Source organism: Triturus cristatus, chromosome 5_1, assembly GCF_964204655.1.
Source record: "Triturus cristatus chromosome 5_1, aTriCri1.1, whole genome shotgun sequence".
Taxonomy (NCBI): Eukaryota; Metazoa; Chordata; class Amphibia; order Caudata; family Salamandridae; genus Triturus; species Triturus cristatus.
The window spans coordinates 95,673,399-95,700,521 of record NC_140587.1 but is presented as its reverse complement, the minus strand read 5'-3'; the positions used below and the strand labels follow the sequence as shown (position 1 = coordinate 95,700,521).

Here is a 27,123-nt window from a genome sequence, read left to right as displayed (position 1 = left end):
TTAGCTGTGACAGTTCATTGTTCTATACAGCTACTCAAAGCATAATGATTCAAGGAGGCACTTTCATTAGCATTCACTAATTACTCGGCTCGCCAGCACACTCTAGTTACTCAAAACCAACAATGAACCTGAAAAGTAGCTCAATATTTATTATATTTTATGGCATTTTGCTGTTGAGTGAGTCACAAACCGGGATATACTTGGTGACACGTTCATATTAAAAATGAATTGATACGAAAAAACTGCTGTGATGTAATATTGTGTTCTGAGTTAGAAAAAGCAAGTGATATGACAATTCTCGCAATATAAATCGGCAATCCAAGTTATTTGGTGTTTTGATTTATATAGCCAAAATTGTAAGATCACTTGTTTTTTTCTGTTTACTCCTCGTCATTATGGGATAATTTTCGGTTGTTTATCGATGAACTTTCAGCTCCTGGAGCATTTATAAAATTCCTCGCTTCATTTTCCAGAAAAGAAAAAAAAAACGCTGCGAGTGGAGCTTTAAGAAGGGAGGAAGTCGGTAAATATGCCAATGCTTGAAAGCTTATCTTTAAACAGCAGAGAAATGGGCTCCTGCGACGAGGCCAGGGTATGAGGTAGGTTTCAGTGACCGGGAAGGGTGTTCTGCCTGCATGGTGTTGTGCTGCATGCAGACATGCATTGTGCTTGTGTTCTGTAAATCTTTAATCTAGCCTGGCAGCCTCTCCTAATTTTTAAGGCAGGCACAAAAATTTGGTTATTTCTCACTTCCTCCTTTACTTTATGCCCCCAGGCAGTCGGCAGAGTGGGCAGAGACTCCTAATGGGGTTACAGGCAATGGCACTGCGCAAGCACAGTCCTGTAATGTGAAGTCCCTTTATGATTTTTGTGTGCACCTCTTGCAGCATGAACCAGCAACATGTCTGTCGCAGTGTCAAATGGCTTTTGGCCTGGATAAAACTGTTGTTTGCAGAAGGCTGGTACTGTTCTGAGTTCTGCTTCTGATTGCAGCTTTTTTCACCTCTTTCAAAATGCAAGCAGTTTCAATTCAAACCATTTGTCAGGACAAAGCCATGTAACTGATGGCTGCATTTGATGGGGTGGGTGATGGTAATGAAGACATAATTCAATTCAATTCAAAAGACCTTTATTCGAATTTCATAAAATCCATAAAAGTACAACAAAGAAAAACAACACATTTGTACAATAATACAATCCATAAAAACACCACAATCACAGTAATTCATTTGCAAGTATACAACTAACATAAATAATTTTCAGGGATTTTCCATCGTTTTACGTGCGTGTACAATTAATCTCAGAAAAGTGCTAGTGCGAAAAATTAATTCATCTGTATCCAGGGAAAATAATAGTGAACATGATTCCCCCAGTGTAAGAGGTCTTAATTTCCTAAAATAGGGAGTTAAAAACCAATTAATATATTTTAGATAAAATTTGCAGAAGAATAAGAAGTGGATGTCATTCTGTTTGCTAATTCCATCACATGGGCAAGGATTGTATTCTACTGTGTGATGATACCCCAAAGGGAAAGCCAACAAAGTTTTTACAGAACCTGCCCTTAAACGAAAGAGCAGCGATCGTTCCCAATTGGACATGGGGAGAGTTAGGTAGGATGGTAGTGGGTGTCTACACAAATCATACCCCATGTATGTAGCAACAGAAGATTTAGACAGCTCCTTCCCCAGTCTTTCTGAATTAAAAAGTGCATAAAGTGCTTGTTTGACTATGACCTTATCATTCATCTCAATTCCTGTGGGTTCTAAGAAAAGATTGCCTTTATCCACTGCACATAATGTTTTAGAGACCTCAGCTAACCAGGGTATGGACATGTGGTGGTCACACTTTAGACAGTCTAATATAATGCTTTTGGTTAAGGTCGCAAAATTATTTGTCCAAATCCTGATCCAAAATAGGGCTGGTCTGGCTCTGATAAAATCGCATACATAGGGGAGATTTAGTTCTTTGTGGCAAATGAATTCAGAGGCTGAAAAGGGAGCACCCAATATTTTCCTACAGAAGCGGTTTTCCTCCCGTTGAATCCCTGAGTTTCTCCCTGAGCCCCAGACCTCAGCCCCATATGTTGCCACAGGAATGCACTGTAATTTAAAAAATTTTAAAATAGCCCTAGTGGCACATAACATATATGCTCCCCTCCGGTAGTAAACTTTGGAGATCCCATCCTTGACTTTGTGTATATGGCTCTTGTGTCCATGGGATTAGCAAGTGTGCAGCTTCCATTCTGACCTGTTGAACATATACAGTAAGATATGGGGCAGTTTTGAATGTATTTAAAAATGTAATGACTACATGTGGACAATAGCTTTATAAACCGTCATGCTTTTTCAAATTTGTTTTAAAATACACCATTTTCCCGCTTTTCTTGGGGGAGAAACCCCCCTCAAACCTCTCTTATGTCAGTCAGGCTTGTTCGCTGGTAAGGTAACACCTTCTCAACTTTTACGCCCCACCACTTTGAAATGTCACCAGCCACCACTGATCTCAATAAAATAGTAAAAAACAAACAGTTACGGAAAAAAGTGTGCTGTCAAATGCCTCGAGACTGCCCTGCGCAGGGCTGTTTAAGTACCCTTGTAAAACAAACAGACTACTGCTTTTAGCACCTTCCCTTGCCAAGCTGCAATGTGTCCCAAAGGTATGCAGAAGGTGGTATCTCTCTTGCACACACACTTTTATGTCTCACACACTCTTTCTCTCTACTACTTTATTTACCAGCTCTACACATTCATACACACAACACTCATTTGGGCCCATATACATTCATACATGCAATGAGATGGCAAACATCCACTGGTCATCAATTTTATTTTACCCTAGGAAACCTTTACACCAGTATTCTTTCCATTCCTGTCTCCTGAGTAAATTAACAATTCGATAAGATCTAGTAGTAGATTAGAATAGGGAGAAAATACGATAATGCATTTAACTTTTATTTTAAAGAACCACAGACTCAGAAGGAGTTTTAAAAGTTGATCTGAATTAATTATTTTGTGAGTCAAATCAACATACACATGAATATACCGAAGTTCTCCATCAGGAAAAATAGTACAGTTAGCTTGTAATCAGTTTTGTATTAATAAGTTGTTGCAATGACAGCACCCTAGGAGAAAAGAACAGGGAGCCAGTACAGAGCATTAACCCTACAGTTATATTTACCTAGAATGGTGTGAGGACCCCGACATTAGAGAGTCAAGGATTCAGGGCAGGCACAGGACAGGAAAAAGGTGACCTCTTCTAGTATATCGCCAGCATTACACCCCTCTCTGGTGCTACTCTCTTCGGCGCTACTCTCTCCGACTCGGGCTCATCCGTACCCCTTCCTAGATGTGCCTCCTCGGTTTTTCCGCGAGTTTTCCCTAGTGTTGGATTCTTCAGTCAGATTGCAGCAAAATCGGGCAGCATCTCAGCATAGCATCAGCATCTCAGCATCAAGTGTGTCTAACTATCTAGAACTTACCTCTGTTAGACCAATTCAAATGTATGATCCACCCCCAAATGTTTCAATTCCATGTTCACCCGCAATTTTGATTGGGCCAAGCAGTGGGGTGAGGACATCACACCACAATAAGTGCAATAATTTTCTTTAGTCTATTGTCTAGTTCTCCGCCCCTTAATTTTAATACCCACAAGCTTTATTCCCACAAGCATTTCATATGTTGATCGATAAGTCTATTTTACAATGTTGCTTCTTCCGCTCGTAGGGTCAAGAGTTGGGTTTCCCATGTCCTTGCTGGGCTTAAGGTTTGTCAGTCAGTCAATTTACTTCACTTGTTCAGAACAAGCAGATGTTCTCGCATGTGTAGTAGCCACAAGGGAACAGAGTCGCGGTCACCCTCCAAGGCCCAAATGTGAACTATTAATAAAGTCAGAGAGAAACAGGTTAGAATACAAAATTAAATGAATTCACTGTATACCACTTATTTCTACTCTAACCCCATTTACTTAATAAATCCTTCGCATTAATAGCTTAGTAAGACGTGCATATGTTAGTTTCAGCTCAGCATGTGCGTTAGTGCGATGGGTTTGAACAGCCATATTTAAAGCTAGTGCGCAGCTGCAAAGTTTTCCCCCCAAGCGACAGAAAACGTCATACTACGTAGATATAGTAGATGCATGCGCAGAAGAGTTCACGCGTTTTCGGCAGCCATTTTAGGACACTCGGGTTATTCATTAGTAAGGTACATAGGAAAGCGTCCCCTAGATACAATATGTTGAAAGTGGTGCACTGTTAGTACTCACGGACAGATTGATTATAGTGTTACCGGTTATTCGAGAGGATTGCATACGAGCAAGTTTCTTTTTATCCAAAACCTTGATCCATCAGTTCCCTCTCTGATGGCATTTTATGCCATCACTAAATTCTATTAAATCAGATGCCAACTTTAGCATTCTACCATTTCGATGTCTTCAAATCTTTTATTTCTTCCCTTATCTTTCTTAAATTGTGATCCTTTCATTCTTTTATAAATATTTCCCATCAATTCTTCAAGTCGTATTTCTTCTAATTTTCTCTTTCTACCTTTCTCTTTCACTTCGTACCTTTTTCTTTTCCCACGGCATTTGCGACAACACATTATCATCAGAACTAGCAAAGTTATGCCCATGATTGGCAATAATATTTGACCTACGATACCTTTACCTATTTTAGAAAACCAACTACTAATGGTGGAAAAACTATTTGTTATTTTCTTACATACACTGTCAACTTCCAGTGGTTTCAGTTATTCTTCCAAATGTGTAATATTTTTAATCTATCTTCCAATCTCTACACTTTTGTCAGATATATATGTGCAACAATGTTGCGCTTTCAGCATTTTACAGACTCCACCCTCTTTTGCCAATAAGATATCAAGGGCAAGTCGATTTTGCAAAACCATAGATCTGACAGCAACTAATTCTGTATTGATCAGTAAAAATCCTTCAGCAGTGTCAGTAGATAACCGATCAACTACTGTTGACAAATGACACATTTTTTGACAATTTAGCAGAACCCCCACTGAAGGTATCAATGCACCATATATATCACCTACTATTTCAGAAAAATTAGCTCTTTTATATCTAGTTAGTCCACTACTGTCATTATTGCTTCCAGTGATTCTTTTAACATGATAAACTTTAGGGAATACTATTCCGAAATAGCAACTCCCGTACCAGTGATCAGGCAACGTAAAATAGGCTTTGTTTCCACAAATATAATACATTCTAGGAAATACTGGATCAGTTCCTCCTTTTAGTCCACAACCCCCAATTACTAAGAAGTTATGTTCACATTCACAAGAACCAATAAATACGTTTTTCTGTTTTAAGTGTATGGAGACAGATTTTTCCTTTCTTTTGAAAGTCCAGAGACATAGCAGCATGAGTTTTGCCAGTTACTAAAAGTTCTTCCCTTTCAGCCCATTTAGGTTTCTGAGGTTTCGGTTCAGAGGCTCTTCTTTGGAAATTCTGTCTCCTGTTTTCTACTAAATTCAAAAATATATTTTCTTCTTCGTGCAATTTACAGGTTAAGTTGCGTTTATTTGTATCAGCTATATCTATTGTCTTCATTGTTAGGAAATATTCACCCATGAATTGTGAGTCTCTAGTACTAAGGACAGGGTTCATGCTCTTTCGCATGGGAACTTCTGAAAATATTACATCTACATTCGAATAATAATACTGCAGTTTTCCAGTTCTATAGAATAAACTAGCTAGTACACTACATGAAATTCCACATGTCAAAGGTAAATGATGATAAGTTACCCCTTCAGCTACTGAGCTTGGCAATTTCAAACAAACGTAACAATCACTAACTTCCATAGTTTCTACATAATGTACTGAGATTTGCAAATACATTTAAATCAGTTTCATTCGTATCTACAGTGTAGTGTAAATCTAGCTCCTCTGGTGTTTCTAAGTCTATTCTATCTCCTTTAATGTTTGCAACTTCTGTATGTGTATTAGTACTTTTTTGTTTGTCAGTAACCATCAGATAGGGAATAGCTATTGCTAATATCACCTATATTATGAGGACTAATATTAAACTACATATACAGATCCTACAACACTTTTTTATACAGCTTTGTTTTGGTTTTCCAGCAACATTATTATCAGACATCTTGGGCAAGAAGATTATATCTTCTTAACTTTCAGAACTTTGTATGAGAGAACACCTTAGGCGCCTTTCTCTTTCAGGTCGGTATCACTTCTTCTTTAATTTGTTCAACACTCAGTTCTTCATCACTTTCTTCATTTAAATCGAGATTTTCAAAGTCTTCAAGAATAACATGCGTCCATTCAGGACCCCTGAACTTGTTATTCAATGTCTTCAATATTTGACTCCTTCGTTTTGGTATTACCTTGGAAGGTCCAGATTGATTAGTTATTTCATTTACTTGACCAGGTTCTTCATTGATTGTTTTAAGTTGATATCTCAGTCTCTTGATAATTCTTGGCCAATTATCACCTTTTCGACTTTTCTTAAACTTCATTGCACTGCCAGGTTCGTCAAGACTCCTTTTATTTTCTTTAGACTTTGGCACAACTTGCTCAGCTTCGTCTTCAGATTTCCTCTCTATCTGACCTTGTCCAGGGCTTATTATTTTGGCCGGTTCTGCCTGGATGGGTTCATCTACCATAATCTGACCCTGTTCAGGATTAGTGATGTCTGGTTTTTCTTCTGTATCCTGAACTTGCGTTTCTATGCCTATCTGGTCCTGTTCAGGTCTTTTTACCTTCTTCTGCCTGAACGTTTTCTCTAAGTCCTAACTGTCCCTCCTCAAACTCCGGAATGAGGCTTTGAGTTTCTTCTGTCTGATTACATTGTTCTCTCCTTTGCTGTTCCTGCTCAGGCTCCCTAACAGTCGTTTCCCTACTTTCCTGACCGAGTTCTTCTATACCTGTCTGGTCCTCACTCTTCTCCTGTCTATCTAACTGTGTTTTATAAATACTTCAGGTATGTCCACCACTGGGATCCAGTCGTCCTGATAAGTGCTCGGTTGATCTTGGGCAGCTATTTCAGGATCTTCTATAGGAAGTTCTTCAGCTGCACAACCTTCACCAACATCAATTTCTGGTTTCAATTGTAACTCTTCTTCTTCAGGAGCTGGTACCCTTTTGGTATGGCTTGCATGAATCCAATTAGGCAACCCTGCACACTTTACAGCGGTTGAGGTAGTCAATATAACTTGATGCGGTTTATCCCACCTTGGTGCCAGGCACGATTCTCGAGTGTGATTCTTCACAACTACCCAGTCACCAGGATTCAGATCATGCGAGTGGCTCAGCTGTCTGTTGAAAGCGTCTTCCCCAACCTGATGAGAGAGAGAACGCACTCTGTCAGCCAACTCTTTGCAATACTCCAAAACCAAGTCATCAGTTATATTCAACAGCTTGTGTCCTGGTACACATGCTTGTCTCATTGCTCTTCCCATGAGTATTTCATGGGGACTCAATCCAGTATTTCTGTCTGGAATACTTCTGAGTCCCATCAGAACAAGAGGCAAAGCATCAGGCTATTCCAGTGGGGTGGATGCACACACCTTTCCGAGTCTTGCCTTTATTGTGCCATTCAACTGTTCTACCACTCAAGAAGCCTCTGGACGGTAAGTGCAGTGCAATTTTTGTTCGACTTTGAACGCTTCACAGATTAGTCGAATTATTTCATTATTAAACTGAGACCCTCCATCTGATTCAATCGTTACTGGAAAACCAAATCTAGGAATAAGTTCTCTCAATAAAAGTTTGGCCACTGTCAAGCTGTCATTTCTTCGGGTCGGGTATGCTTCCACCCACTTTGAGAATAAACAAACTATGACAAGTAAATATTTCAACCCTCGACAAGCAGGCAGTTGAATGAAATCTAACTGAAGTCTCACAAAAGGTCCTTCTGCCTTTCCAATCTTTCCCATGCAGACCACAGTTTTCCTGCCAGGGTTCATTTGTTGACATATTAAACATCTCTGGTAAAGGCTCTCTGCTACATTCCTGAACCTTGTGTTAACCAATCTTGTCTGAAAAGTCGAATCATTGCATTCCTGCCCACATGTTTGTCTCCATGGTACATTCTAGCCATTGGCGCAAGCATACTGTCTGGCATGACTGGTCTGCAATCATAACAAACCCGCACACCATCTTCTGCCCTTCTTTGATATCCTATTTTCACCCACTCTTCCTTTTCTCTCATGTCTACTACATCCTGCAGATCTTTCACCTCCTCCCAAGTTCCCACTCCTGCAAGTAGCATAAGTTGCAGATGATTCCACAAGTTTCGATTTTCTTGTTTAAGGCAATCTTATGCCTTGCACATTGTTGGGCAACCTGGTCAGCATATCGGTTACCGGCTGTCACATAGTCATTTCCTGATTGGTGAGCAGCACACTTAACCACGGCCACCTCTTTTGGTAATTGAATTGCCTCCAGTAATTCTTTCACAAAAATTAAATTTTTAATAGGCGTCCCTGAAGAAGTCAGGAAACCCCTCTGCATCCACAGTTGGCCAAAATCAAGCACAACCCCATAACCATATTTACTGTCAGTAAATATGGTTACTCACCAATTTTGCATGCCTTAATTAAGGCGATCAATTCAGCGACTTGTGCAGATTTGACTTCTGATAAATAGGATGCTTCGACTATTCCAGTTAATGTACATACGGCGTAAGTAGCACTCAATTCTCTCTCCTCATGTCTCATGAATGAGCCGTCTACAAACAGCTCATGTTCTGCATTTTTCAAAGGTTCCTCCTGAATGTCAGGACGTGGTTTGGTGCTAACTTCAGTCACGTCAAGACATTCATGCTCAACCTCCTCTCTCACTTCTTCGTCGTAAGAATCAGGTAGTAAGGTAGCTGGATTAAGAACAGTACACCTCACTATTGTCACATTTTCAGCTCCCAGTATTAATTCTTTCATATTTTGTCAACCTACTGGGAGTTAGATACAGTGTTCGGGTCCTGGTCAATAAAATAGCCACTGCATGAGGAATGTGCACCTTGACAGGGTGTCCCATCACAATTGACTCACTCTGCTCTATGCTTACGCAAGTTGCGGCAACAGCTTTCAGGCAAACTGCTAATGTGCAGGCCACAGGATCCAAGGTAGCAGAAAAATATGCCACTGGCCTTCCCACCAATCCGTGTTTATGTGTTAGTACTGAAAGTGCACAATTACCCCTCTCATAGCACAATAATGCAAATTCTTGTGAATAGTCGGGCATGCCTAAAGCGGGTGCTTCACACAAATACTCGCGCAACTTTCTGAAAGATCCTATACTTTCCTCATCCCATTCTATAGGATCCTTTGCTCTCTTTTTGGTCATTTGTATCAGAGGTTTGGCTAGTAAAGCAAACCCTACAATCCACTGTCTGCAATACCCTACATTTCCAAGGAACATTCTTATTTCTTTTTGGGTTCATGGCAACTGCATTTGTCTTATTATTCTGATTATTTCAGAGGTCACCCTTCTAACTCCTCTTTTTATTTGATGTCCCAGGTATTTAACTGAATTTTTACAAAACTGAAGTTTCTCAGGGGACACTTTATGTCCACCCTTTGCCAAATGATTTAACAATGCAATTGAATCAGTAACACAGTCCTCTCGTGTGTTTGACGCCACCAATAGGTCGTCAATATACTGCACCAGGACTGACTCTCTGGGCAATACAAGAGATTCAAGGCTTCCTTTGAGAATCTGATTAAAGATTGAAGGGCTTTCTGTGTACCCTTGAGGCACACGATTCCAGACATGCTCTTCAAATTTGAACGAAAATAAAAACTTGCTATCTGAATGCAATGGAATAGAAAAGAACGCATGACATAAATCGATTACTGTGAACCATCCTGCTTTCCATGGTATCTGATAAAGAATCACAGCTGGATTAGGCACCACTGGGCAGCATGGCACAACAATCTTGTTAATTTTTCTGAGGTCTTGGACCACCCTGTATTTTCCATTAGGTTTCTTAATTCCAATTATAGGTGAATTACACGGGCTACTCATTATTTCTTTCAGAATGCCTTGTTCGACCAATCGCTCTATCTCTGCTGCGACACCTGCCTTTACTTCTGGACTCATTTTATATTGTTGGGTATTCGGGTAATCAGCACCTTCTTTCACAGTCACTTTTACGGGATCTACATTTGCCATTAATCATATTTCTTTTCCAGTAAAATCCCATATTTCTGCATTTACAGTCAGTTTGACTTCTGCAGGTAATTCATTTTGTGTCATCATTGAATGTAATTCATTTACTTCTGTTCCCTGTTTAGCCAACATGAACTTGTAAACTCTTCATCTGGGGTTTGTATTGCAACACCATCCGGGGTGCAAAATATAGTGCAATTCATTTTGCACAACACGTCTCTCCCAAGCAAGTTTACAGGGCTTGAGTCACAGACCACGAACTTATGCATTTCTTTAAAATTACCAATGTGCACCTCCATGGGTTCTGTGATTGGAGTGCTAATCCGTTTGTTTGAAACACCTACTGTGAGAAGTTGGCCTGGTATGTGCTGTGCACTAGTTATAGTGGGCACCCTGTACCAGTCCAAACAACCCCTTATCGGTTATAGGTTAAAGACAACATTTATTGAAAGCTATCCTAGTGGTAGCTATGGAGTGCAGCCTTCAAGCTAAGTCTTGAAGGAATCTAAAGCAGCTTGTTTTACCAGTCTATAATCTCTTGAGTGCCTAAATGTAAGACAACCACACCAGGTATATATATAAAATATATGTATTTATTTCTAAACACACCCTCCTAGACTGTTTATGAGACTAGAGGTCAAAACACATGTTACACTTCAAATATGACCGTAATAAGCACAAATACACGTCAGGCCCTAGGGGCGAGCCAAACCATATACTAAAATAGTGGTATAAGAACCACGACTTAACTAGACACAAGGCCTAGAGCCTGTAGAATCGCTGGGACCCCAAGGAACCACCCAAGGCAGTGAACACAGCCGCGAGCTCCCGTTTGCTTCTATGGGGAAAGTCGCGGTTAGATTTTTTAAGATTAAGGACACTTAGAAATGAACTAGGACCAAACCCTTTGGGACTTAGGAAGTTCTAGGGTCAACACTCACGGGAGCACCGGAGTACTCGTGTTACCTCACCCAGGGAAGCCGGGTGCATAGGTGTCAAATGGTGTTGGGTCGCTTCGTCGATTTCAATGGGAGCTGGCAAACAAGTGCTGCTGCCGGGAAGATGAGAAGTGTCCAAAGAGATCCAAGCCTGGATCGAAGATGAGAAGAACCTGAAAGCAGAGGGGACAGAGTCTGGGTCACTTGCCAGTGACCAGGAGGACGATAGGCAGATGCCCACCGATGTCGGGTGTTTCAGGTCAAGAAGGTGAAGCTTGACTCTTCAGCCACGAGGACCAGGAGGCGTCGGGGATGACCAGGAGCTGGATTCGAGCTGTCCCACAAAGGATGTCGAGTGCTGCAGCGTCGGAGCCTGGAATGGACACAACAAGCCTTGGCAACAGCAACCCACGCAGAAAGGAGAAAGATTCTTTGGTGCAGACCAGCAAGGTCTTAGGGACTCACCACTTGGTTGGGAGTCAGGGCACGTCTGGAGCAACCAGGGAAGCTCAAGGAAAATCAAAGTTACCCCCTCAGGGACCCACCAGTCGACAGACCAGGGATCGCGAAGGGACCTCGAGAGGAAACACAAAATCGCAGCCCACAGGTCACTCGGGGAGACTAGGTTGACAGTCTTCGGTGGATCTTCTGCTTGAGGTGGGGGCTACAAGTAACCCCAAGCATGACTTCAAGTGACGTCGAGAAGCCAATGCACTTGCAAAAGTGCACGGTGACCAGGAGTTCCGGTTCCACGCGACTCACGAGGGCTGCGGGTCGCAGCTTTGCTGGGGACTCGGGTCAGCCTCTGAGATGTCTGGAAATCCTCTTCCTGGGCTGCAAATACTTCGGAGTCTGGCAGGAGCTTCGGAAATGCAGACCGGCAAAATGCTTCGTTGGTGCCTGCCAAGCAGGGGAGTCACTCCTTGACCCCAAGGGAGATTTCTTCAGTCTTCTACTCGTTAGTAGAGAGTCGAAGTTCCAGGATTCAGTTTCAGAGCCCCAATACACATAATCCTGTCTGGGAGGTGGTTACACCTCCCTGTGACAGGAAACCTATTGTCCAGGCCTCTCCTGCCGGAGTTTCGGTCAGCAGCAGGAGGCCAGACCCGTCTCTGTGGCTGCAGCATCCATTTTGTGATGCCAGGGCTCTCTTAGATTTCTACCGGGTATACCTGTGCTGCCATGTCTCTCCCGCTATGTGGGGGTGTGATTCCAAGGTGTTTGACACCAAACACAACATGTTTCTGTGCAGCCAGTCCAAAGTTAGCATTAACCGTTTAAGATATAATGCACTTAAGAGTATATGGTCAGGCTGCACCACTGACAATCCCGGAGAAGAGGTTCCGAAGGCTGCAGAGGGGCTCAGGCCCCTGGTAGGCCTCTAGGGTACCTATGCCCTGGGAACATAGTATACCATATATTAGGGACTCACAAGGGTACCTCAGGATCCAATCTGTGGTGTACCTAAAGTACATGCAATCAATTTATAGAGGAAGCAGCTAGGCTGGGGCCCTGAATGGCAGGGTCCCAGCCAGACTAAAGTCGAAAAGCAGTGAAACACCAGCAAAAAGTGGGGGTAAACATGTGAAGCAGATCCTACTCTCCTACACCTACAACTTGTATATTCTCTCTCGAGAGGGGCAGGTTAGGAATGTCTGCTGTTCTCACAGTAGACCTGGTAGCACCAGTGTCCAACAAGAAGGTAATATCATTTCCTTTCACGTTACCCTCTATGTAAGGACCTGACTGATCTACCGGTAGGGATGCGCCAAGCACACACTTCCCTTCCTCCCTCCTGGGGCACCGTCATTCCTGATCATAATCAATCAGTGGTTCCTGCAAAAGAAACTGTGATGTTACAACATTTTTCTTACCACTTCCTTCTGGAAATCCGGCGTTCACACTGTACTTGGCTTGACTCACAAAATTGATTTAGGGGCAGGTGGCAATTGACTCTGAAGATCTATACCCTGTTGCTGAAGACTCATTAACACCTCACTCTGCGTCTGTGGATTTAAAATGTGATTCGGGGCATTATTAATTTGTATAGCTTTACACTCGTTCTTTCAATGTTCCCGCATCCATGACGGGGAAATTTTTTCTTTGCCTCTTCCTGATTTAATCTTCCCCGTGGCTTTCCCTCATTATTATCAACTTGACCTTGTGTTCTTCCTTGATTTTCTGACTGTTTATGTAATTGGAGCTCTTGTTGTTCAGCTAATTTTACTTGAGCCCGCCTTACTTTTTCTTCTAACGCCTTTAGCTTGTTATCAATTTCGTCCCCACAATATTTTGCATATTTTAAAATTTCGTCAATGGGCTTTGACTGCCAGCACAGCATGTGCTGCTTAATCATTTGAGATATATCCAATCTCAGCCCAGACACAAATCGATACACCAAATGGGTCATATCTTTATTTTCTAAACTTTCAAACCCACTATACTGTTTGAGCACCTGTAAAATACATTTGTGATAGGCATGTACAGATTCATCCTTTTCTTGGGTTGTTCTGTCTATTTTTACCCAATCGGTTTCTTTCAGGGGAATTTTACTCTTTAGAAAGGTGATTACCTGATGATACTTTTTCTTTACATCCTCTGACGGGGCTCCTGTTTCTGAGTCTCTTGAATATTCCTCATTAGGCCAGTCCACAGTAATCATACATTCTGTCCACAAATCTGCAGGTACTACTATGTCAAACAGATCATCCAGATCCTTCAATAAAACTTTTGAAACTTTCACAAACCTCTCAATTTGTCTGTACCACTCCACTGGTTTCTCTCTCAATTTTGGGAAATCATTCGTAAAAGACAAAATATCCTATCTATTCCATGGCACATGTACGTACCCCCCTCCGGGTGCTTCTCTCATCGGATACAACCTTTCAGCTTTTTCTTTTTCCCTCACGACATATTCAGATGTCGTTCTATTTACCTGTGCTTCTTCCTTTTTCTTTGCCCATCTAACTTTTAATCTTTCAAGATCTCCCCACTTTTGTAACAGAAATAACAATTCCCTGATCTGCAACTTTATTCCAGACACATTCATATTTTCTAAATCCGTATCAGAAAATTCTGCTCTATAAGGTTTCTGCAACACCTTTGATTTCTCTATGTCAATTCCCATTTCTGATGCCAGATTTGTCAGCTTTTCATGGAATACCTTTGTATTTCGTGTAATGCTTCTACAGATAAACAGTAATTCTTCTTCACTGTATGTGTTTAACCTGTCTAGACCCACATTTCCAGCAACCATTTCTTCCAATTCTACTCTCAATTTAAAAATGTCTAATAATTTTGGCTGAGACTTTGGCTTTTATATGTCTTCTGACCATCTCTCAATATCTTCTGGGGTTACTATTGGGGCACTTATAGTTCCTGATGATGTTTCTAGTCTAACTTCCTTTGAACAACTGGGCAAATTTCTTTTTGGGGTTTCCATCGTCGGCTCCCGTATGGGCAAATCCATCAATGATATTACTGATTCACAATCACTTGCTTAATCATCCATTATTACCTTTTCTTTTCTAGGTTCTATACTTGGAGTAGGCATCACAGGATTTTTAGGACAGTTTGATTTTTCTCCATACAATGGAACTACCGGACCTATTGTCACTGGTATGGTCAAAGCATCAGGATGTATATTCATCTGAGTTATTTTCTGGATCAGTTCATCTTTATTCTTATTTATTGCCTCCCTTTCCTTTTCTTGAAGCACCCTGTCAGCGGTGTCATGTACTATCTGGGGAACCAAAGGTGTTCCCATCATCGGGGCACTAGGGGTCATTCTATTAAATCCATCATTATAAGGTGGAGGACTTTTCGTCAATACGTCCTCTAATTACACTTCTTCTGTTTCTCCGCTATCTATCCTGGTTAAGTGCTTAGTCTTCTCTGTACATTTACCTCCCATCTGCTCTTCTGATGTTAACACAGGATATACACCTTCTGCCACCATGGCGTTTCCATTGCTTCATTTGACTATCTCTAGTCTCTCGAGGAAAATATCGGGTAATATTTGCTTTGTGGTCTGTCACGTTCAAAGGCTTCCATTTCCCATTATTCTAAAGCCTCATATTGAGTCAATCTAGGTCTGGTTTCTAACTCATTCATTCGTGTTCTTAAATTGTACAATATTCTTCCATTAAAACTTCCGTACTCAGGGAATGCTAATATTCTATCATCTTTGGTGTATTCTACCCAATTTTCTAACCATACACAGGTATGATAGCCTCTCTCCACCATCTTGTAAGATGCAGGCGTATTTGGAGGAGGAATGAGAATTCTCTCTCTACTCTTAATGGGTTTGTCCTTCTTGAAATAATTCTTAACCTTTTGCATAAATGTCATTTTTCTCTTTTCTCTATTAAGGTACTGCTCGTAAGCAAACCCTATAAATCTTCTATCTGGTCGAGTCCCTGTTAAAGTTGGATCGCACATACAAACTCCACTATCTATTATTATTCTTGAGATTTCTATTTTGTTAACCAATCAGACACTTGCTTTAATTTCTAAAAATTCTCCAATACCAGTGCGTTTTCTATTCTGGGAACCTGGGAACTTCACCAGAGAACCATCCTCTACCAGATGGACGTAGATACTGGTTCAATGTGTGTCCCAAATGTATCTGTTGGTATATTGTCTGAATCGAGGGAGACCACGGTAATGATGATAAGGGGTGATGTATGCAGTGCACGTGATAAGAAAGTGATGGTTAAAATTGGTTACCAAGGCACAAATGTGTTTTTATTGAAGTGCTACCTTGATACCAAGATAAAATAAAACAGTGCTATGACAGTTTAAACAAATAACTGTGTTGGAAAAGACTGGTCTACATGTTTCAGCTCTCGGATAAATTATATCCCAGCTTTCGTCAGGACCAGAAAGCTACTGCAAAATTATGGTGTATTTAATTCAAAAAATCTCATAAATCATTCAACCTGGACCTTGTTCCTGGTACAGGGAAAATACCTGTAAAAATAACAGCAGTAAAGAATTCAAACAGACAAACAGAGTGGTAAAGCGTTACAATTTGGTCAAAAAACCGCAAAGATATTGAATCTATCAGTTTTGCGAAGGTACCAATTAGTGTACTAAAACAACTATACAGCCATCACATCAAGTGAAAAAATATTATGTTGTAACTCACCCGAATAATTCTGGGTATGTGCCTCGCCCCACCTGGCAACTGCTCAGGTTAGGAGGCACCGCTCTAGGGAATAATATAAGTGAAAAACATTATGTCACCTGACCATGGTTGTTAGAATGCTGAACACTTAATACATATAGCGCAAATTTAAAAACAAGGCGGACTGATCACACGGGAGTCTGGCCATCGACAAAGCATACCTCTATGCATTTTTGCAATCGTGTCACTCTATGTAGAGAAAATGTATCCTAAAACATAGAGAAAATGTATCCTAAAACATAGTGCAGATTAATAGAGCTTTATGTTGTGCTGGTCATTGATGTGCTAGATGCTAGAAATCATCATCTATGATTGCTATATTATATCATTTAATGCAGGCGACTAGTATGGTTTTGTCTCTCATGGTGGAATCGCTGCATGATGAGGGTCAAACACGCGCAAAAGTAAAAGACTCTCTTACTCAAAGGCATGTGTCATGGTGACTAGGCAACTTGTTAATAAGAGATGCCGGTTCGTTATATCTTACAGCACGGTTCAGTCTATTCTGAATAAATACCAAATGCTCGTTAACGAACACATGTTTAGGTAGTGAGAATGACGGTACTTGGCTCAATTCAGAAAGAAGGTTCACAAAGTTTAACTGCAAAAGTTTAACTTAAAAGCAGTTTGTCCGTGTACACCTTACCTCTCCGTCGGTACCTCTCGCGGCTTCTGAGCGAGAAGGGGAGGTGTACGTTGGTAGTAGGGAATCCTATTTGAGGACCCGGAAAGCGTCGCTGCCATCGTGACCTGTGCGTGATCTACGTGAAGACCGAGCGCAGGCTGATGACGGAATGGCGTGGTGACGTGCCGCACATGTCTTATCGGGAATTGTAGTCTTTTGTCATGAACCTGGTGCAATCAAGGCAATGTGGTCACGGAGTATATCGCGCCCTACCTGTGACGTCAAAAAACCGCAAAGATATTGAATCTATCAGTTTTGCGAAGGTACCAATTAGTGTACTAAAACAACTATACAGCCATCACATCAAGTGAAAAAATATTATGTTGTAACTCACCCGAATAATTCTGGGTATGTGCCTCACCCCACCTGGCAACTGCTCAGGTTAGGAGGCACATAGAGTGACACGATTGCAAAAATGCATAGAGGTATGCTTTGTCGATGGCCAGACTCCCGTGTGATCAGTCCGCCTTGTTTTTAAATTTGCGCTATATGTATTAAGTGTTCAGCATTCTAACAACCATGGTCAGGTGACATAATGTTTTTCACTTATATTATTCCCTAGAGCGGTGCCTCCTAACCTGAGCAGTTGCCAGGTGGGGCGAGGCACATACCCAGAATTATTCGGGTGAGTTACAACATAATATTTTTTCACTTGATGTGATGGCTGTATAGTTGTTTTAGTACACTAATTGGTACCTTCGCAAAACTGATAGATTCAATATCTTTGCGGTTTTTTGACCAAATTGTAACGCTTTACCACTCTGTTTGTCTGTTTGAATTCTTTACTGCTGTTATTTTTACAGGTATTTTCCCTGTACCAGGAACAAGGTCCAGGTTGTATGATTTATGAGATTTTTTGTATTAAATACACCATAATTTTGCAGTAGCTTTCTGGTACTGACGAAAGCTGGGATATAATTTATCCGAGAGCTGAAACATGTAGACCAGTCTTTTCCAACACAGTTATTTGTTTAAACTGTCATAGCACTGTTTTATTTTATCTTGGTATCAAGGTAGCACTTCAATAAAAACACATTTGTGCCTTGGTAACCAATTTTAACCATCACTTTCTTATCACGTGCACTGCATACATCACCCCTTATCATCATTACCGTGGTCTCCCTCGATTCAGACAATATACCAACAGATACATTTGGGACACACATTGAACCAGTATCTACGTCCATCTGGTAGAGGATGGTTCTCTGGTGAAGTTCCCAGGTTCCCAAATGATGAAGCGAGCCACTTGTCGTGGGTGATGGGAATCTTTCTCATGCATACACATACCCATTGGGACATTTGGGACTTTGTTGACAGCAGTTAGATTTAGATCAGTATTTACCGAGTGGTTGCGTTATGGTCACAAAACTTTTTTTGACTCACAGTTTTTCTCTTTTTGCATATACTAGTTGAATTGGGGATTATAAACTGTTTGAGTCCTTAAATCATATCCCTTAGACCCCCACTCTTTTTGAGATATTCTATTAGCTATATACAGTGAATATGCATGGGTCAATCCCCTGAGAATTGGTCAAATAGGTTGTGCAATGTTTTCTCGTGCTAATCCTAAGTAATGAATAAGGACCCACTCAGAGGGAAGAAGCAGGGGTATTAACTGTATTAAATCTGTACATAGTTTGAAGCTTGATCTTTTAGAAATTGGTTATGTGATAATGCTGAATACAGTTTAAAATTTGCTTGTAAGAAAGTACGAGACATTAATGCGATGCTGCCCTTTTTCTTTGTATCTGTGATATTATTTTGTACATAAAAACAATGAAATGTTGTTTTAAAATATAAAAGGTGAAGCACGCCTTAATGACTCGCAGCCCATCATATAAAGGACAAACTCAGCCCTGCACTCCAGTGTCCTGTTCTTTCTGGCCCAACACATCCACCCTCTGCCATTCATGGTCATGGGAATGATAACAGTCAACGTGGACAAACTAAGCCAAAACTAACCCCTTGAATTGCCTGGTAGTTCCCCAATCACATCCTCCAGATACGGTACATCAACAGATATAAGTGTTGCACTCTTCTCATTCCATAGCAGGTGGAAAAGAGTAACACAAGACTCCCAGTGCTCAAGAACAACACAGATACACATACGTGTACACTCTTCTAATAAAAGGAAAATGTAAACATGATTATTTTAATACACAAGTGAATACCTGACCTTTTCTATTGATGCATTCACCATTAGTTATCCTCTCTTTTACAGCCTCAAAGGGCTCTGAGGCACAGTATGATGAGCTAAGAGTGCAACACACCCTCAGAAGCAACAATAGCAACCAAATAATGGTACCAAAGCGAAGAGCGTGAGAAAATACTTGAAGATTGGCCGTACACACATCAGGTCTGTGCTAGTTAACCTTTACCCCCAGTTTGAATGAGTTCTCAAACAGTGTATGAAGTATGATAAAAACATCACTGATGGCTTTGTTATGTCAAAACATCTTTACTGGGGAGAAAACTCATATGGATGGCATGGAGAGTTCAACTCAAAGTTCCCCAAATATATTCAAGCACCAGAGGATCCAGACCCCAAAGAGACAGTACCAGTGTACAGAGTGTGAGAAAAACTTCACTCGCAAGTCATCTTTATTGAATCATCAAAGACTCCCCACAGGTGAGAAACCGTACCAGTGTACGGACTGTGGGAAAAGCTTCACTCAAAAGTCAGACCTCTGGATGCATCGGAGAATCCATACTGGGGAGAAACCGTACCAGTTTACAGACAGTGGGAAAAACTTCACTCAAAAGTCAGATCTGGTTCAGCATCAAAGAATCCATACTGGGGAGAAACAATACCTGTGTACAGAGTGCCAAAAAAGCTTCACTTATCGACAGGCTTTGTTATATCATAAAATGACCCAATCTGGTGAACAACGATATCACTGTGAAATATGTGAGAAAAGCTTCAGTCAAAGCGCCCATCTTTACCAGCATCAGAGAATCCATAGCGGAGATAAACTGTACAAATGTACAAAGTGTGAAAATAGCTTCAGTCAGAGCGGTAATCTATACTCTCATCAGAGAATCCATACTGGAGAAAGACCTTATCAGTGTTCAGAGTGCCAGAAAAGCTTCACTTTAATGACAAGCTATACCTCTCTGAAGAGCTCTAATTAGAGCGAAACACTGTGTCTGAATGTTTTAGGTTTTCGAAATTATTTGTTTAACATGTCTAAACCCACGTTGGGAAACAAAGTTCCACTGCTTCAACACTGGATAACTACCTAGTCAAAGTAGTTACTAAAATTAATAGTGAAAGGCGCAAATCCCTAGGTCAAGGTTCCACCTCGACTCCCATCTCCCCTTTAGTGAATAATACATCCACCATATTATCCCCTCTTTTCCACGAGGTAATTAGTCCCAACGATAACCATGATTTGGTTACCCTGGGTGACTTAGCTCTTACTGAACAAGATTTGCCTAAAACTGATAGGGACCCTCCAAAAGTTGTAAATGAGTTCCCTTTAGAGGAATCTCCAGATCCGACAACCCAGAGAACCTTGAGACCCCGTAAACATACTCAATCGAAACAAGGAGGCGCACGAAGTAACCACAAAAAAAAAGGTTCTGTTTCTGTAATCGGGGATATCTCGAAGGAAGCCTCCTCTAATAATCTAACCACTAAGTTCGATCCCGATCAACTAGAGTTTTTGGCAGGCCTCTTGGAGGCTAAAATTATAAAAATAGTTGAACCCCTTGTAGCAAAGATTAGTGAACTATCGATAGAGATCGAAGGTTTACGTAAACTCGTGGCCCTTCGATTAACTCCCCCGTGAAACCTTGTAGTGTGGCTGGGGGCTCAGGTGGATCTGTTGATCCTCATAAATCCTTAAAGGCAATCTCTAATTGTGTCGTACCACCGGGTGTTGTACCCAAGATCAATGTGAATAATATTTTACCTTTGGATAGCTGTCCAAGGAGCAACCAGCTACCTAGGTTTATGCACACAGGAGGAGTGCAACCAGACTTACCCCCTGAGTGTGCCCCACTTGTCGTAGTATTAACAAATGTTCCCCCCCTGAAGGATGACTCTCATAAAATTAAATCGGAATCCCACGAATCTCTCAAGAACAAAACTGTTTTGTGGCTAAATAAACAGTGTGGTTTTCCAGTGCATATGGCCCATCAGATCTCAACCACTAGAAGAGTCTCATGGATAGGGCATTCTCGTAAGAACACAAAGGGGGATTGTGTTATAATAAATTTTAGGAATTCTTCCTTAGTCAATAATATCCTATTAAAAGCTACTGCGCTCCCCCACACTGACCAGGGTATTACTGTCCGACCGTTGGGTTATTTTTATAGGCAACTGACAAATCCACCTGTTAGTGATCCAACGGAGGGTAGAGCATGTTCCCCTGATGAACAATTTTCTCATGGTGTCGTCACATCCAACCGTTTTCAAGCGTTGAGCAATCTAGACTCAAATGATTGACTTCACGATGACTGGGTTTCCTCCATATCCACTAGGGAAGCCTCAACTCCGATACCTGAGGTGGACCAGGGTCTAAGTGGAATTGACTTAACTATGAGTTCTGAGGGCACCCTACATGCTATGACAAGAGTGAGGAATGTTAATATTGATAATGTGGATAGCATAGCTGTTGTTCCATTACAGCCTGCAGGCACAAGTGTCCTTAGTTGGAATATAGCCGGCCTTAATAGTAAAATGCATAATCCCCTATGGAGGGATTGTTTATTAGGCCATGAAATCATTGGGTTACAAGAAACTTGGGACACTGAAAGCACCTTTTTGTTAGATGGGTTTTCTGCCTTTTGGTCACCTGCGGTGGTATCTTGCCGGGGGAGGGCAAAGGGCGGACTCCTCACCCTTATCTCATTGTCACTGGAGGGTAAATACAGTAAAGTGGAGTCAGGTTCGCCTCATTGTTTAGCAGTGGAAATTCAATCCAACTCAAAAGGGAATTGGCTTATTGTTATTTTTTATAATTCGTTCACTAAAAGTACGCCAAATGAACACTTGGTCAGTCTATATGATTTCTTGCAAATGTATAATGAAAATAACAAGAATCCTTACTCGGTTATAGTGCTTGGAGATTTTAATGTTCATCATTGTTTTAGCAACTGTTTTGTATGGGACAGTTTAGGTCCTTCACGCCAAGGAAATATACACTTCGAACACACACCACAGGGCTTGTATCTAGAAGAGCTTCTTGCCGGTAATGCTTTGGTTCACCCCGTTAACCACTTAAATGATATCCCAACGTATAAAGGAACTGGCTTGGGCTCCACTATCGATTACATTTTTGTTAGTACAACCCAAGCAGATAATGTAAACCGGTATAAGGTTAATTGGTCTACTTATAGTGATCATAATTCTGTTCAAATAATTCTGTCTGATGATCTTAGGAAGAGAGAATCTGACAATCCGACTGTCAGAATCACGGACATAAGGCCAACTGACCAAACACGTCGCCTGAAATGGTGTCAAGTGGTCCCAAAGGACTTTAATGAGAACTTGTTGGGAACGGTGGGGGAAGAAATGCATACGTGTTTGCAAGACGGGATCTTTGGTGATGTGGTCCTGTCTGCCTATGGCAAAATTTGTTCACAGGTAAACAGTGACCTTAAAAAAGTTTGTAAGGCCAAACCCACGAATGGGGAGAAATGGTTTGATCACAGCTGCTCATTAGCCCAACGGAAGTTAATGAGAGCTCTGAAAGCTGTCCCACCAGACAGAGCAGAAATCGCTGTATTCAGGAAAGCCTATAAAAAGGCCCAGAATAAGCGTAAAAATGAAATTAGGGAAGAGGCGTGGAACGAACTTTTATCCCTTGATGTCATTAAAAATAGTGCCAAATTTTGGTCTATCGTAAACAAGCCTTTTTTTAACGGTAAAAGTAATAATGAGCTTGGCGGTATTCAAGAAGACAAGTGGTTTAGCCACTTCAAACAGGTGTATGATGGAGATGGCTCTAGGGTAACGTCCATTTTGAACTCCGAGAAGTATACCCTATCCTTTACGGAATTAGAGGTTACACATGCCATCATGCAAATGACAAGCAACAAGGCCCCGGGACCTGATGGTGTCCCGGCTGACCTTTTTAAATCAGACATAAAAATTTGGTCTAAAATTCTTTTTAACGTTTTCGTTAACGCATGTCAACTGGGTCTACCGTCGACTTGGGCGAAATCTGTCATTATACCTATTTTTTAAAAAGGGGATAGAGGTGACCCGAGCTGTTACCGTCCAATCTCTTTAATAGACGCATCTGTGAAAGTACTGGGGAGGGTTGTCCTTGTCCAATTGACTGATTGGCTAGAGGAAACAGGAACACTCTCCAAGGTTCAGTACGGATTTAGAAAAGGGATGGGCACCACAGACCAATGCCTAAATTTACAACTTTTAATAGGCAAATACACGGTGGCCAAAAAGGGAACCTTGTTGGTAGCCTTTATGGACCTGTCATCGGCCTTTGACCGTGTAAATAGGTCAAAATTATGGTCCCTGCTCCTTTCCTATGGAGTAGACAAAAACATCGTCTACTTCTTAGCTGATCTTCACAGGGATTTATCGGCCACAGTACGGTATGATCAATCGGGCAATTGCACAAAAGACATACCCATATCAAATGGAGTTAGACAGGGGTGCATTTTGGCACCCCTGCTTTTTACTCTTTATATAAATGAACTAGAAAATGCCTTAACCACCTCATGCAATGATATCCCCCGTGCAGGGAAATGTTTAATCCCTGCACTTTTATACGCCGATGACGCCGCCTTACTTGCAAGAACAGGAGTGGGCCTTCAGTTACTGCTAGATTCATTTGAGGGCTTTATGAAGGCCCTGGATTTAACTTGTCAATTTTGCTAAGTCGCACGTTATGGTTATTGGTCCAAAATCTGCTAAGTCCAAAACGTTTAAATGTGGGGGTCACCAATTATCCAGGGTATCTTCATTTCCATATCTGGGCGTTCTTTTTGACGACCAAGGCTCCTGGGTAACCCAAATTACAGCTAAAAAGATTGTTTTATCTAGAGCTACTGTGGGCGTTCTGGGTTTTGCCAGAAAGCTAGGTGCCAGACCAATGAGGGCCCTTATTCAAGTTTATAAAGCTAAATGCCTCTCTTTGGCATTGTATGGAGCTGAGTTATGGGGCTACAAAAATGTTAAAAGTATTCAGATTATTGAGGATAGGTTTTTAAAAAACCTCCTCTCAGTCCCGATTTCAACTGCTAATTATAATGTCCATCAGGAACTTGGAATCGGCTCTGTAGAAGATAGCATCGCTCTGGCCCCATTACTGAAATGGATTAGAACCTGGCTTAACCCAGACCTACAGTTAAATCATACAATCATGAAAGACTGTACATTGCTAGACTTTGGGTCCCGAATACCCTGGCTGAAATATATTCAGAACCTGGCCATAAAGCTAGGAAGGCCTGAATTATATCAGTCCCCAGAGGCCCTTGTAAAGGGTCACATTAATTGGTGCAAAGAAACATTTATGTACATATCTACCATGGATAGGGAAGGGAACGAGCTGGTTAAGGGCACCGTTAGGGCTCACCAGCTCTGTAAAACTACACCATCCATGGAACCATACTTAGGCTATGTCACAAATGCAAATCATCGTTTCCTACTGACTAGATTTAGACTAAACCAATTACACATCTTGTTTGGAGACAGGAAAGGCTGGAAAAGGGCTGTGGATCTTGACCCTTGTTCCTGTGACAATTTTTCCCCACAGGACGTGACACATTTTTTTTTCTTCTGTGAGCACTTTATAGACATAAGGAAACACTTTTTATTCCCTATATTAAGAAATAAAGGCTTTGTTCAGGTGAGACCTGCTCTTCTCTATCTCCAGATGTTAAATAATGTTTGGGAAACCTTTAACATTGCGAATTTTCTATCCGTTGTAATTCGCTCCCTGAGGAAATGAACTGTATTCCTTTTAATGTTTTTAAACTGTATACATTGCTCTATTTTATTAATTTGTATCAATGTGTTTTAGCTGTAATGGTTAACTAAAATGAATTTTGTATTTTTAAGGTTATTTATTGTAGTATGCTTTTATGGTTTGCACCTAAACCGAATAAAGACTTTTTGACTGACTGACATCTTTGATACGTCATCTCAGAGTCCATACTGGGGAGAAACCGTACCACTGTACTGAGTGTGACAAATGGTACACTGACAAATCAAGTCTATTAAAGCATTGGAAAATTCATACTCGTGGGGGGGGGGGGTAATCACACAAGTGTACTGAGTGCACAAAAATCTTCAGTCAATGCGCAAGTCTTAATTCGCATCAGAGAATCCATACTGTGAAGAAACATCACCATTGTAAAGAGTGCAAGGAGAGCTTGGGTCAACCATCATGTCTTTATTCACATTAAATGCTTCATATTCGGGAGAAACCATACTAGTGTAGTGGGTGTGAAAAAAGCTTCACTAAGACATCAGATCTGGTAGTTTATCAGAGAATCCATACTGGGGAGAAGACATACCAGTGTACTGAATGCAAAAAATGCTTTGTTTGTTGCTCCAGAATTTACAGGCATCAGATGATACATACTGGAGACACACCACAACAGTGTACAGATTGCAAGAAAGCAGTACCGTACACAAGAAACTGCCTCCTAACTATAGAGAGATTTATCAATCAACTTACAAGATTTCCTGTACTCCTTTGATGAAGATGCCTATAGGGTGATTGAAGCAATTACAAAGATCACCTCCACACAGAACTATATCTCCTTTTTGTGGGTGGGTGGGTATATGGATGCTTGGACTGTGGAAACTCATATAAAAAGACAGGGATAAACAGTTTACTTCCAATTTAGTTCTTTCATAAAGTTACAAAGGAGACCATGCTATTTTAAGAGCCTGCTCTAATCTGGGAAAAAGAAAAGCTGAAATAACCCTCTATAGAGACATTTTAAGCAAAACATAAGTTACTCCATTTTTTATGTATCCATCATTCTCCCTTGAAACTAACGACTTTGAGTTCATGCAATCGGTTATTTAAATCTCATACTAAAGTGGGTGGATGGAGTGTCCTCAGTCCAACTGAGACAACCAACTAGATAACAACATTCTCCAGTTTTGCACAACCATCCTGGTAAACGTCTAGCCACTAATTCTGGTCATCCTCTGTATATTGCAGTTCTCTGTGTGAACAAGTTTACTCATTGGTGCTAATAGTGGCGTAACTGACCATGAGTGGAGCGCCTCCTACTCGATGCAAGATTCATTCTAATTTTACTACTGAGAAAAACATTGTAGCTAGTCATTTTAAACATTCAGCCTATGTCATTTGTGCTTATTCCACTCCTATTTTTTAAGGTACTTTAAATAATAGTGTGCTTATTATTTATGTTTAATAATTTAACAACTCTCTTTCTACAAACTCCTAATGATCTTCCATCTAAGGGGAATGTTCCCTCTCTCTTTCAATGGAAAGGTGAGCTGTTTATCAGACATAAGGCTACCCATGTGTAGTTGTCACAAAGGCACCAGCACCAACCGCACAGGCACTTTACTTTGTCAATCGATCAATCAAGCCTTTTATAGAGCGCGCTACTCACCGGTGAGGGTCTCAAGGCGCTAGGGGGTGGAGGGAGCAGCTACTGGTCGAACAGCCAGGTCTAGAGGAGTCTCCTGAAGGTCAGCAGGTCCTGGGTCTGCCGTAGGTGGGTGGGGAGGGTGTTCCACGTCTTGGCGGCGAGGTGGGAGAGTGATCTGCCGCCGGTGGTCATTCAGCGGATGCGTGGGATGGTGGCGAGGCCGAGGTCGGCGGAGCGAAGCTGGCGGTTCGGGGTGTAGAAGGATAGTCCTTCATTAAGGTATGCTGGTCCGGTGATGTGGAGTGCTTTGTGGGCATGGGTGAGGAGCTTGAAGGTGATCCTCTTGTTGACTGGGAGCCAGTGCAGGTCTCTCAGGTGTGTGGTGATGTGGCTGTGGCTGTGGTTGTGGCGCGGGAGTCCGAGGATGAGGCGTGCGGAGGTGTTTTGTATGCGTTGGAGTCTCTTCTGGAGTGTGGCCGTGGTTCCTGCATAGAGGGCGTTGCTGTAATCCAGCCTGCTGCTGACGAGTACTTGGGTGACCGTCCTACTGGTTTCGGTGGAGATCCATCTGTAGATCTTTCGGAGCATGCGGAGGGTGTTGAAGCAGGAGGAGGAAAGGG

At 41.4% G+C, this 27,123-nt stretch overlaps 1 protein-coding gene and 1 pseudogene across 4 annotated transcripts in view; both read left to right on the top strand.

Annotated features, from left to right (window-relative positions):
- The window catches only part of LOC146830299 (uncharacterized), a 42,372-nt gene that overhangs the window by 1,777 nt on the left and 13,472 nt on the right, over positions 1–27,123 (top strand). Inside the window, exon 1 of one of the 3 annotated variants that reach the window (XM_085604494.1) lies at positions 473–599. The exons of 1 other annotated variant lie outside the window; for it this stretch is intronic. The gene's annotated coding sequence lies outside the window, so the exon portion shown is untranslated. Of the gene's footprint in view, positions 1–472; positions 600–27,123 lie in introns of those variants that run through there. One more of the 3 variants, XM_085604493.1, reaches the window with a different exon arrangement.
- On the top strand, positions 473–25,630 carry LOC146830300 (uncharacterized; annotated as a pseudogene). Its single transcript, XR_014961092.1, has 4 exons — positions 473–599; positions 19,176–19,683; positions 19,741–20,049; positions 25,048–25,630. The product of XR_014961092.1 is annotated as an uncharacterized LOC146830300 (transcript).